The 10840-nt window shown below is 42.7% G+C and overlaps 1 long non-coding RNA gene across 1 annotated transcript; it reads right to left on the bottom strand.

Annotated features, from left to right (window-relative positions):
• Positions 1–8063: 8063 nt before the first annotated feature.
• Positions 8064–10396, bottom strand: LOC120095331 (uncharacterized). The gene is made up of 3 exons (XR_005490818.1): positions 10309–10396; positions 9390–9530; positions 8064–8201 (listed from the first exon to the last, which is right to left on the bottom strand). It is a non-coding gene; the product is annotated as an uncharacterized LOC120095331 (long non-coding RNA).
• Positions 10397–10840: the final 444 nt, after the last annotated feature.

Genomic DNA, 10840 nt, shown 5'->3' with positions numbered 1-10840 from the left:
ATATCTGTTAAGTCCATTTGGTTCCTGACTTCTCTTAGTCTGTCTATGTCTCTGTTTAATTTCTGTTTCCATGATCTGTCCATTGTTGAGAGTGGGGTGTTGAAATCTCCTACTATTATTGTGTGAGGTGCAATGTGTGTTTTGAGCTTTAGTAAGGTTTCTTTTATGTATGTAGGTGCCCTTGTATTTGGGGCATAGATATTTAGGATTGAGAGTTCATCTTGGTGGATTTTTCCTTTGATGAATATGAAGTGTCCTTCCTTATCTTTTTTGATGACTTTTAATTGAAAATTGATTTTATTTGATATTAGAATGGCTACTCCAGCTTGCTTCTTCTGACCATTTGCTTGGAAAGTTGTTTTCCAGCCTTTCACTCTGAGGTAGTGTCTGTCTTTGTCTCTGAGGTGTGTTTCCTGTAGGCAGCAGAATGCAGGGTCCTCATTGCGTATCGAGTTTGTTAATCTATGTCTTTTTATTGGGGAGTTGAGACCATTGATGTTGAGAGATATTAAGGAATAGTGATTATTGCTTCCTGTTATATTCATATTTGGATGTGAGGTTATGTTTGTGTGCTTTTCTTCTCTATGTTTTGTTGCCAAGACAATTAGTTTCTTGCTTTTTCTAGGGTGTAGCTTGCCTCCTTATGTTGGTCTTTACCATTTATTATCCTTTGTAGCGCTGGATTTGTAGAAAGATATTGTGTAAATTTGGTTTTGTCATGGAATATCTTGGTTTCTCCATCTATGTTAATTGAGAGTTTTGCAGGATACAGTAACCTGGGCTGCCATTTGTTTTCTCTTAGGGTCTGTATGACATTTGTCCAGGATCTTCTGGCTTTCATAGTCTCTGGGGAAAAGTCTGGTGTGATTCTGATAGGTCTGCTTTTATATGTTACTTGACATTTTTCCCTTACTGCTTTTAATAGTCTTTCTTTATTTTGTGCATTTGGTGTTTTGACTATTATGAGATGGAAGGAGTTTCTTTTCTGGTCCAATCTATTTGGAGTTCTGTAGGCTTCTTGTATGCTTATGAGTATCTCTTTCTTTAGGTTAGGGAAGTTTTCTTCTATGATTTTATTGAAGATATTTACTGGTCCTTTGAGCTGGGAGTCTTCACTCTCTTCTATACCTAATATCCTTAGGTTTGATCTTCTCATTGAGTCCTGGATTTCCTGTATGTTTTGGACCAGTAGCTTTTTCTGCTTTACATTATCTTTGACAGTTGTGTCGATGATTTCTATGGAATCTTCTGCTCCTGAGATTCTCTCTCCTATCTCTTGTATTCTGTTGGTGATTCTTGTGTCTATGGCTCCTTGTCTCTTCCTTTGGTTTTCTATATCCGGGGTTGTTTCCATGTGTTCTTTCTTGATTGCTTCTATTTCCATTTTTAATTCCTTCAATTGTTTGATTGTGTTTTCCTGGAATTCTTTCAGGGATTTTTGTGATTCCTCTCTTTAGGCCTCTATTTGTTTATTTATGTTTTCCTGCATTTCTCTAAGGGAGTTCTTCATGTCTTTCTTGAAGTCCTCCAGCATCATGATCAAATATGATTTTGAATCTAGATCTTGCTTTTCTGGTGTGTTTGGATATTCAGTGTTTACTTTGGTGGGAGAACTGTGCTCCGATGATGCCATGTAGTCTTGGTTTCTGTTGCTTGGGTTCCTGCGCTTGCCTCTCGCCATCAGATTATCTCTAGTGTTACTTTGTTCTGCTATTTCTGACAGTAGCTAGACTGTCTTATAAGCCTGTGTGACAGGAGTGTTGTAGACCTGTTTTCCTGTTTTCTTTCAGCCAGTTATGGGAACAGAGTGTTCTGCTTTCAGGCATGTAGTTTTTCCTATCTACAGGTCTTCAGCTGTTCCTGTGGGCCTGTGTCCTGAGTTCACCAGGCAGGTCTCTTGGAGCAGAAAAGTTGGTCTTACCTGTGGTCCTGAGGCTCAAGTTTGCTCGTGGGGTGTTGCTTATGAGCTCTCCGCGGGGGCAGCAACCAGGAGGACCTGCGCCGCCCTTTCCGGGAGCCCCCGTGCACCAGAGTCCCATATGGCATTTGTTGTTTTCCTCTGGAGTCAGAGATGTGGGCAGAGTGTAGTCTCTTCTTGTTTCCCAGGCGTGTCTGCCTCTCTGAAGGTTTAACTCTCCCTCCCACGGGAATTGGGTGCGGAGAACTGTTTATCCAGTCGGTCCCTTCAGGTTCCAGCGGTGTCTCAGACTCAGGGGACCTGCTGTTCCTGTGCCCTTATCTACGGGAACCCAGAGGCCGTATACAGTTTCCTCTTGGGCCAGGGATGTGGGCAGGGGTGGGCAGTGTTGGTGGTCTCTTCTGCTCTGCAGTCTCAGGAGTGCCCACCTGTCCGGGCAGTGAGCTCTCTCTCCCATGGGGTTTGGGAGCAATGAGCTGGAGGCAGGGAGCGCGAGATTGGGACTCCCTGGATTTCCCTTTTATTTTTAGGATTACCCTGGGCTTGGGGAAGGGGCACTTTTGATTTTAAAGTTTCCCCTTACCTCTTTCTTCTGAAGCTGTTTGTTGTAGGCATCTCCTACTGTCTTCTGGTTTGGTGGGGGCTGCCATTAGGATCTTTGCCAAGTCTTGAATCTCTTCCTTCTGTTCTTTTATCTGCTTCTCTTCTGCAGTCTCTCTTCTATTAAATACTCTCTCTGTCACTATCACTAAGTTCCTTAGAGTCCTTTCTCCAAACCTCTCAATCCTCTGGAGCTTTTTATTAATATCTGGTTCTCATTAATAAAGCCTTCTAAGTGACTTCTGCCTTTTGTTTCTGTTGATTTGGTGTCTATGGTACTGTATTGTTAAAATGCCTCCATGGCCCTCTCTATAAAGCACTTTTACTGTCTAATATCATACATCCTGACATTCTGACCAAGTTTGTGAGCCATCTTGTGGCCACCATGAGACCTGCCATCAGATCCTGTCAGTAGACCAAGAGGTTCCTCTTAGATTCAAAGGTTTTAAAATCCCAATCTGGGTCAGTTAAGGGGGAGCAAATATCATTAGTTGTTTGGTTACTGGTGGACTCCCCTGTGGGGCCAGCAACCAGCCTTCTGGCCTCTTCTGTGATGAAGAGAACCTGTAGAATATGATTAATGTTGCCTGTCCATGTTAATACATCCATCAAAGTCAAAGTTACTTCATCAAATTCACACATCACAGTTACCATTCAGAGTCAAATTGTCAAAGTTATCGCATCAAAGTCACCTCAGTAAAGTCATCTAGGAACAAGAAACACAATCATAACATATAAAAACACAAATAAAACTTTTCTCTAAATCAGGCAGAAACAGTAAACATCCAGAAAATAGCACTCATGAAGAAGACCTCTCTATGACACCCTAAACACAAGTCCATCCTTTTCTACCAGGGAAAAATGAAAAAACCTGAGAGTGGTGACACACACAAGAAAAGAACCAGATTGGTGGGTGTCTCCGAGCTCCCCTAAGCTCACACCCACCCCAGACTGAGACTCATGATTTCTCCTGGTTCTGCTGTAGCCTCAGCTCCCAGATATGTCTATCCCTAAATGTAACCGGCCTTGGGTAAAAGATCAAGTCCTTGCTCCCAGACCAATGGACATGAATGCCTCAGTTCCCTAAGCCATGCCCTCACAAACAAAGGTTCCGAATGTCTCCTGGCCTCACCATTGGCTCAGCTCTCAGACATGTATGTCCTAATAGCAAATCAATCAAGGAACAAAGTCAAATCCTTGTGGCCAGAAAGAGGTGGTACCATTCAGAATCAGGAACCAGAGAAATGGACAACCAGAAACAAAAACCAACCCAAAACAGAAAAAACATACAGCAGACAGTAACAAGAACCAATTAGAAGGGATTGCTCCCACATAGATATCAGTTAGTACTACACAGATGTTTCTCAGACCTGGAAAATTTACCATGGCAACATAAGTCATTTATCTTTTACGCAAGTTTTCATTCTACACTGTAAACCTCACAGAAAGTTTCTAACATTCAAGCAAATTAGTTGCCACAGAAATCACAAGCTCTTGCACCACTCCACAAGTACTCCCCTGCTCAGAGCACATAGAAAACTTCTGACACTCAGAAAGATTCCTCAGCAGGGCTCAAACCTAGAAGAATGACCATGACAACACATGCCACCAGTTTGCACACAAATAAGTCATCTCAGCACGGCTGGTAGAATGCTCAGACAAATTTGCCCTGAGACAGGCAAGAAGCATGAAATTTACAACAGTGTTACAGACATAAAAACACAAATACTTGGGCTAGTTTGGCTGGCTTCAAGACCCTCCAGATCAGTCCTGCGTGTCATGGGGAACTTCCTGGCCAAGCCCCAAAATGTAGTGCCAGGGAAATGTTAGTAATCAAAAGAAAAACAAAAGAAAAACAAACAAACAAAAACAAAAAACAAAAAAATCAAGCCAACCAGACAGGAGCCAATTTGAGACAACTCACATCAGGGTCTTCAACTCAAAGGTGTCAGATGCCTCTGGAGCTGGAAGTATAGGGAGTTCTGAGCCACCTGATACAGATGCTTGGCACTGAGCTGAGGTTCTCTGGAATATTATTATGTCCTACAAATCACTGAGCCAGTTTCTGAGTCTTTTAAATCATGCTAAGAAGAACCCACACACCAAAAGTCCTGTCTGTGTTTCTTCAGTTAGATATCCAGAGCTGCAGGATGTTGTATTGTCATAGAATGGGGAATCCTGAGTTCTTCCTGTTCTTAGTATCCACCCTGTAACTGCAGCTCTAGCCTGCCTGCTCAGTTCTTTTTATTTGTTCAGAGAGTGGCCATAGAAACTGCCCCTATGTCCAAAACATTGTCTATGATACAGATGTGGAAGATGGAGATGAATTATTGGGAGGACCTTGTCTTCCATCCACTGGGATCCTGAGGTCTCAGTGTTCAGGGAGTCTAAAGGAATAGCTCTGCTAATTAAGAGCCAAAATTATGCACAACCCCCCATGTCTTCAACAAAAAGAATCTAAAGTATAGTTTATTTGGGGACATAACAACATTACAAAGCTGTCTTTTTAATTATAGATCTTCTTCTTCTTCTAAAGGTGCAATTCTAGAGCTAGGCAGTAGTCAAGCATGGGCTTTGTGGATTGAGAAGTCTTCTGGCATTGTCCATCAATCATGTTTATAAAGAGCAGGTCCATCTTCCACAGGGCTGTCAGCCATCTACAGTACAGATTTGATCATGACATTTACTCTGCTTAGAAACCTCTCTTTGTTCAGCCCTCACCCTCTGATGGTTAGCTCATTGCTGACTAAATGTAAGCTGCCTGTAGTGTCCCTCACCCAGACAAGAGGACTGTGTGCAATCAATAGCCATCTCCTAAGGAAGGCAGACATGTTTCCCACCATCTGATCCTGCCTTACTTGTCTTCGGGACTTTGTGTGTCCTACCTTAAGCTTCTCCTAGTTGATGGCAGCTGTGACATCTTCCTGGCCAAAGCTAGTCACCCCTGTTAGAACTTACTAGACACTGGTGCAGATCTCATGCTGAACTACAGGCTGTTTCTGTAGTCTAGTTACATTGACCACTGAATCTCCACTCTACCACATGCCTGCCTGGTGTATAAGGTATTCAATAAATCAATGCTCTCATTAACTTCATTCTCTTATCATTCCTGGGAACTTGTGTATTTCTGAGAGAATCAAACCTCTTTGGCTGAGTAGGAGAAGGATGAGATGACCAAGGCTACGGCCATACAACCCTAAATCATCCTGAGTTGTGGTCCCTTTAGTCATGGTAAGATTGTTTTTACACAGTAGAGGGCTATGGATCCTATATCACAATGTCCTGCTGCCATGCTCATGGACTCACTCAATGAACCTTTAAGCCCCTAATGAATCGTTTCTTCTGTAAGTTTCCTTAGACATGGTCTTATCACAGCAATAGAAAAGCAAAACCAGGAGTATACTAACTTTAAAGTGATGTGGACTAGGAACTACACACATGGCAATATGTCTGAAGGTGCAGCACTTCATTTCGTTGGGGCATGATTCATCTCCTGAGCATCATAAAACACTGTGTTGAACACTTTCTGGAGTATCTCTGGGACATGCTCCAGGTTTTTCAAATGCTAAAATATTCAAAGCTGTTTATGGAATATGAAGACATCAGAAAGACAAGAGTGAAAATTGAAGCTAGAGGTCTGAAGGTTCATCACCTGCAGGAGACTAGCTTATGCTCTATCCTTCTTTGTACCTCCGGGTCCTTCCCTTAGCTTCACCAGCTCCAGTCTTACTCTCAAGCTCAACTGTTGATTCTGGCCCTTGGGAGTGTGCTCTTCCCCTCTCTAGCCTGTACACTCTAAGTAGAATCTTCCACTAGCACAGCCTTTTCTATGCACCTTAGAACGTGCCGTGAAATCTGTAACAAGAGCCACACTCTCTCATCCCACCAGACTTATAGTTCATCTCTGAGCAAGTGCTCCCATAAGTTCCAAATGCAAGGCACATCTCCAAACTAGGGAGCTGCCCTGACCTCTAAGCCAGCTTCTCTCAGACTCCTTTCCAGTCTCTGTCTCTGAGAAAGTTAAGGAGTACAATGTGATCACTCTTATAGGTCAAAGTGAGTGAAGTTGATCCCAGTAGTTGGCACATGGTATACCCCTATACTTGCTCATTCCCATGTCCTAGTGGTTTTCCGGTCCTCTCCCCTTTCAGCTTGGATCCCCCAACATACTTTTGGGAGAAGACAGAGCACAGGCCATTGTCATCCCTGTTTTGATGAAAGCCACCAGAACTACGATGATGGCTGTCTTCATGTTGGCTCTGGCTGGGCTGAATTCACAAAACCATTTATACCTACAGTAAAGCTAGAAGCTGGGTGTGGGACAAGGCTGTCAATGGGGAATTCTCTCTCTCTCTCTCTCTCTCTCTCTCTCTCTCTCTCTCTCTCTCTCTCTCTCTTTAAATGTGTAAATATACAGACAGGGCTTTCAAGAAAATGCCTGACAGTCCACTGCCTCCTTTATCTGTTCCATAACTGACTGCTCTCTAATTGTTGTATGGTAGATTCAAATTATAATCATGAAAGAATCACAAACACATTTAACAACTGAGTTACTTGCTACATTACAGCTTGGCCCTAGAATGAATGATGTGCAAAGGAAATCTTCATTTATGTATACAGGCTCAGCGTGTCTGGGTGAAAGCTGACACAGAGACACTCAGTGAAGTGTATCAGGGCCTTTCTGTGTCTTCCTGGACATCTACATCTATATGAATATGTCCTGCTTTTTGGGAGAGGTTTCTACAGAGGTCCTTTGGAGCTCTATAGAAGGAATTCCTGAACAACTGTTTAATCTCTGCCTCTCTTCCATGCAGATGTAAGAAATAAAGTCATTCCTAGAGGAGACAGATACTCAAAGACTTCAAAGTGGCTAGGGCCAGTTAAAAGTCAAGAGGCAGGCTCCCGGTTGATGATGGGTGGTTGCCTTTGACCAATGCTCTCCTTTCTTTTAAAGATTTATTTATTTATTTTATTTATATCAGTACATTGCAGCTGTCTTCAGTCACACCAGAAGAGGACATCAGTGCCCATTACAGATAGTTGTGAGCCAGCATGTGGTTGCTAGGAATTGAACTCAGGACCTCTGGAAGAGCAGACAGTGCTCCTAACTGCTGAGCCATCCCTCCAGCACTAACCAATGCTTTCCTGTAAGTCAGGTCTTCATACAGAAGACTGCATATACAAGTCCTGGGGTAAAGGGAGCCTTAGAATATGCAGTGTTTCTTGTCCCCACAAGAGCCTGCCTCTTTTTTATACTTACTATAGATTGAGAGAGAGAGAGAGAGAGAGAGAGAGAGAGAGAGAAAGAGAGAGAGAGAGAGAGAGAGAGAGAGAGAGAGAGAGAGAGAGAGAGAGAGAGCTGTAGTTGGAGAGCTGGGGAAATGGCTCAGATGTAGTGTCGCTTGCTTTGGAAGTATCGTCTCCCTATATGGCTCCTCTATCAGAATTTTTTTGGTCCCACACATTGTTCCATGTGTTTCTAGTCCTTCAGATTTAGGAAACATTTCTTAGTGTTTATAACTTATAATGCACAATAAAAATGATGATGAAGACAGTTTATTTTGGACCCAGACACGTGAGGACGTTGTCACCACACTATAGATCTTCCTCTTCCCAGGATGCAATTCTAGGAGAAGGGAGTAGCCACACATGGGTCTGTGGATCCAGAAGAAATCCTGTGGGGCTGGAAATCAGTCATGCTTATAAAATTGAATCCAACTGCCACATGGCTCTAAGTCATCTGCTATAGACAGTTGATCATGATACATTCTCAGCTTAACAACCTTTAGTTGTTCAGTTTTTCTCTCTACTTGGCAGCTCATTGCTGACTGGATGTGCATTTACCTTCGAATCTGTCACGCAAACACCACGGAAATATGGAACAAGCAATTCCCCAACTCCCAAGGAGGGCCTAGACTTGTCCTATTAACTGTTTCTTACTCCCTTGTCTGGTTGACTAAGTGTGTCCTAAGTTAAGCTTCTGAGTGTTGAACTCTGCTCTGACTTCTTCCATGACAAAGGTAGTCACCACTGTTAGAACTTGCTAGAAACTAGTGCAGAGCTCATGTGACACACAGACTGTTTCTACAGTCTAGTTCCATTGATGTTTGAATCTCCATTGTTACACAAACCTACCTGACATATGAGATCTTCAATAAATGAATATTCCCATTAACTTCATTCCCCCTCCTAATAACATGTGTTTTATTGAGTCAAATACTTTTTCTGAGGGGGAGAAGAGTGTAATATTCAAGTTTATTACTCTGGAGATCTCAGTTGTGGTGGCCTGTGTCACTTTTTCACTCTGAAACTGTCTTTGCAGTCTAGAGGACACAGATCACATAACCTGGTGTCCTTCTTCCATTGTCTTCCATTTCCTTTCTGTTGCAAACCTCCAGCCTCTTGTGTGCAGCCAGTGAACACAGCAATATGGGACTGTCCAAAGAATGTCCCCTGGAAACTGACTAGGTCCCTTCCACATACACTGATGAATGTTGTAGTGTGGATGATAATTGCCCTTCTAGGCTTATATATTAGAATGATCTGTTCAGTTTTTGTAACATTGTGGAAATACATTGGGAAGTATGGATTTATTGGAGGAATTGTATCACAGGGGACAGGCTAGAAGCTTTCAGAGGCCCATATTTGTTCCAGTTATCTCACTCTCTTCCTCAGGATTGCTTCTCAAGATGCAAGCCTGCGGGCAAGGTTTCAGTGCCATGCCTACCTGCCTGTTGCCATGCTCCCCACCACAAGGGTCATGGATTCACTCTCTGAACCTTTGAGCCCCCACTAAACTTTATCTATCACTTGCCTTGGTCATTGTGTCCTATTACAATAATAGAAAAGTACAAGACAGTAATATACTCACTTTTAAAACAGGAGGCATGCATATATAACCCCGCCTACTAGGACAGCACTTCTTCATTTTGGGGCACGATTCATCTTCTGAGCACACTAATGCCAGCTGACATTGGTGACATCGTGGGACAAGCTCCAGGTTTTACTATTTCTGAAATATACAGTGGTGTTTATACAGCCTGAAGCAGTCAAAAAAACAAGGTTGAGAATAGATGCTAGAGATCTGAAGGCCCATCACCTGCAGGAGACCAGCTTACTCTATATCCTCCTTTGCACCCCAGGGCTCTTCCCTCTGCCTCACCAGCTCCAGTCTTGCTCTGAAGCCTGAATATTGATTTTATCTCTCCACAAACTATAAGCTCTCATTAGAAAAGAAGTTCCCCCAACACGGCCCCTTCGTTGTACCTTAGAACATGCCATAAAATCTCTAATGATAGCCACACTCTCTCATCCTACCAGACCCATGATTCTTCTTTGAACAAGTGCCTAAGAATCCCATATACAATTTACATGTCCAAACGAGGTCAGGTGTCCTCATATACATCACAGCTTTTATCACATGCATCTCTATCTCTATCTCTCTCTCTCTCTCTCTCTCTCTCTCTCTCTCTCTCACACACACACACACACACACACACTCCATCTCTATCTCTATCTCTATATCTTTATCTCTCTGTCTCTCTTTGTCTATCATCTATCTATCTATCTATCTATCTATCTATCTATCTATCTATCTATCATCTATTTATCTCTCCTTTTCTCTTAAGAGGATAAGATATGCACAGTGATCACTCACTCCTATAGGACAAAGACAATGAGTTTAACCCAAGCAGTTGTCTCATGGGTTTCCTCTCTGGTACCTCAGTCCAAGCTTGTACTGGGATTTGAGGCTTCTCTGATTTCAGCATTGGTCCCCTTAACATACTCACTTTTAGAAGAAAACAGAGCGTAGGCCATATTCATGTTCGTGGTGATCAAAGCCATCAGAAGCAAGATTGTGGCTGTCTTCATGTTGGCTCTGGCTGGACTGAACACACAAAATTATTTATAGCCTCAGTACTGGTAGAAGTATGGGTGTGGCAGGAAGCAGTCAATGGGGAAATCTATGAAGACAAGAGCTTTCCAGATAGTGTCTGCCCATCACCTGGATCCTTTTTATGTTATGTAACTTTTTTCTATTCTTTGACATATGCAAAGGATTACCATGAAAGAGTTACAAACACATTTCAGTACTGTGTGACTTATTCCACCACGTCTTGGTCCTTGTATGAATGATGACTAAAGAAAATATTTACTTGGAATCTCCAAGCTGTAAAGAGTAGGCTGTGATGGTGGAAGTTACTTCCACAGGGCTGTCAGCCATCTACAGTACAGATTTGATCATGACATTTACTCTGCTTAGAAACCTCTCTTTGTTCAGCCCTCACTCTCTGATGGCTAGCTCATTGCTGATTGGATGTG

Source organism: Rattus norvegicus, chromosome 10 (assembly GCF_036323735.1).
Source record: "Rattus norvegicus strain BN/NHsdMcwi chromosome 10, GRCr8, whole genome shotgun sequence".
Lineage (NCBI taxonomy): Eukaryota > Metazoa > Chordata > Mammalia > Rodentia > Muridae > Rattus > Rattus norvegicus.
Note: the sequence above shows the minus strand (reverse complement) of the source record. Positions and strands in the feature narration are given on the sequence as shown.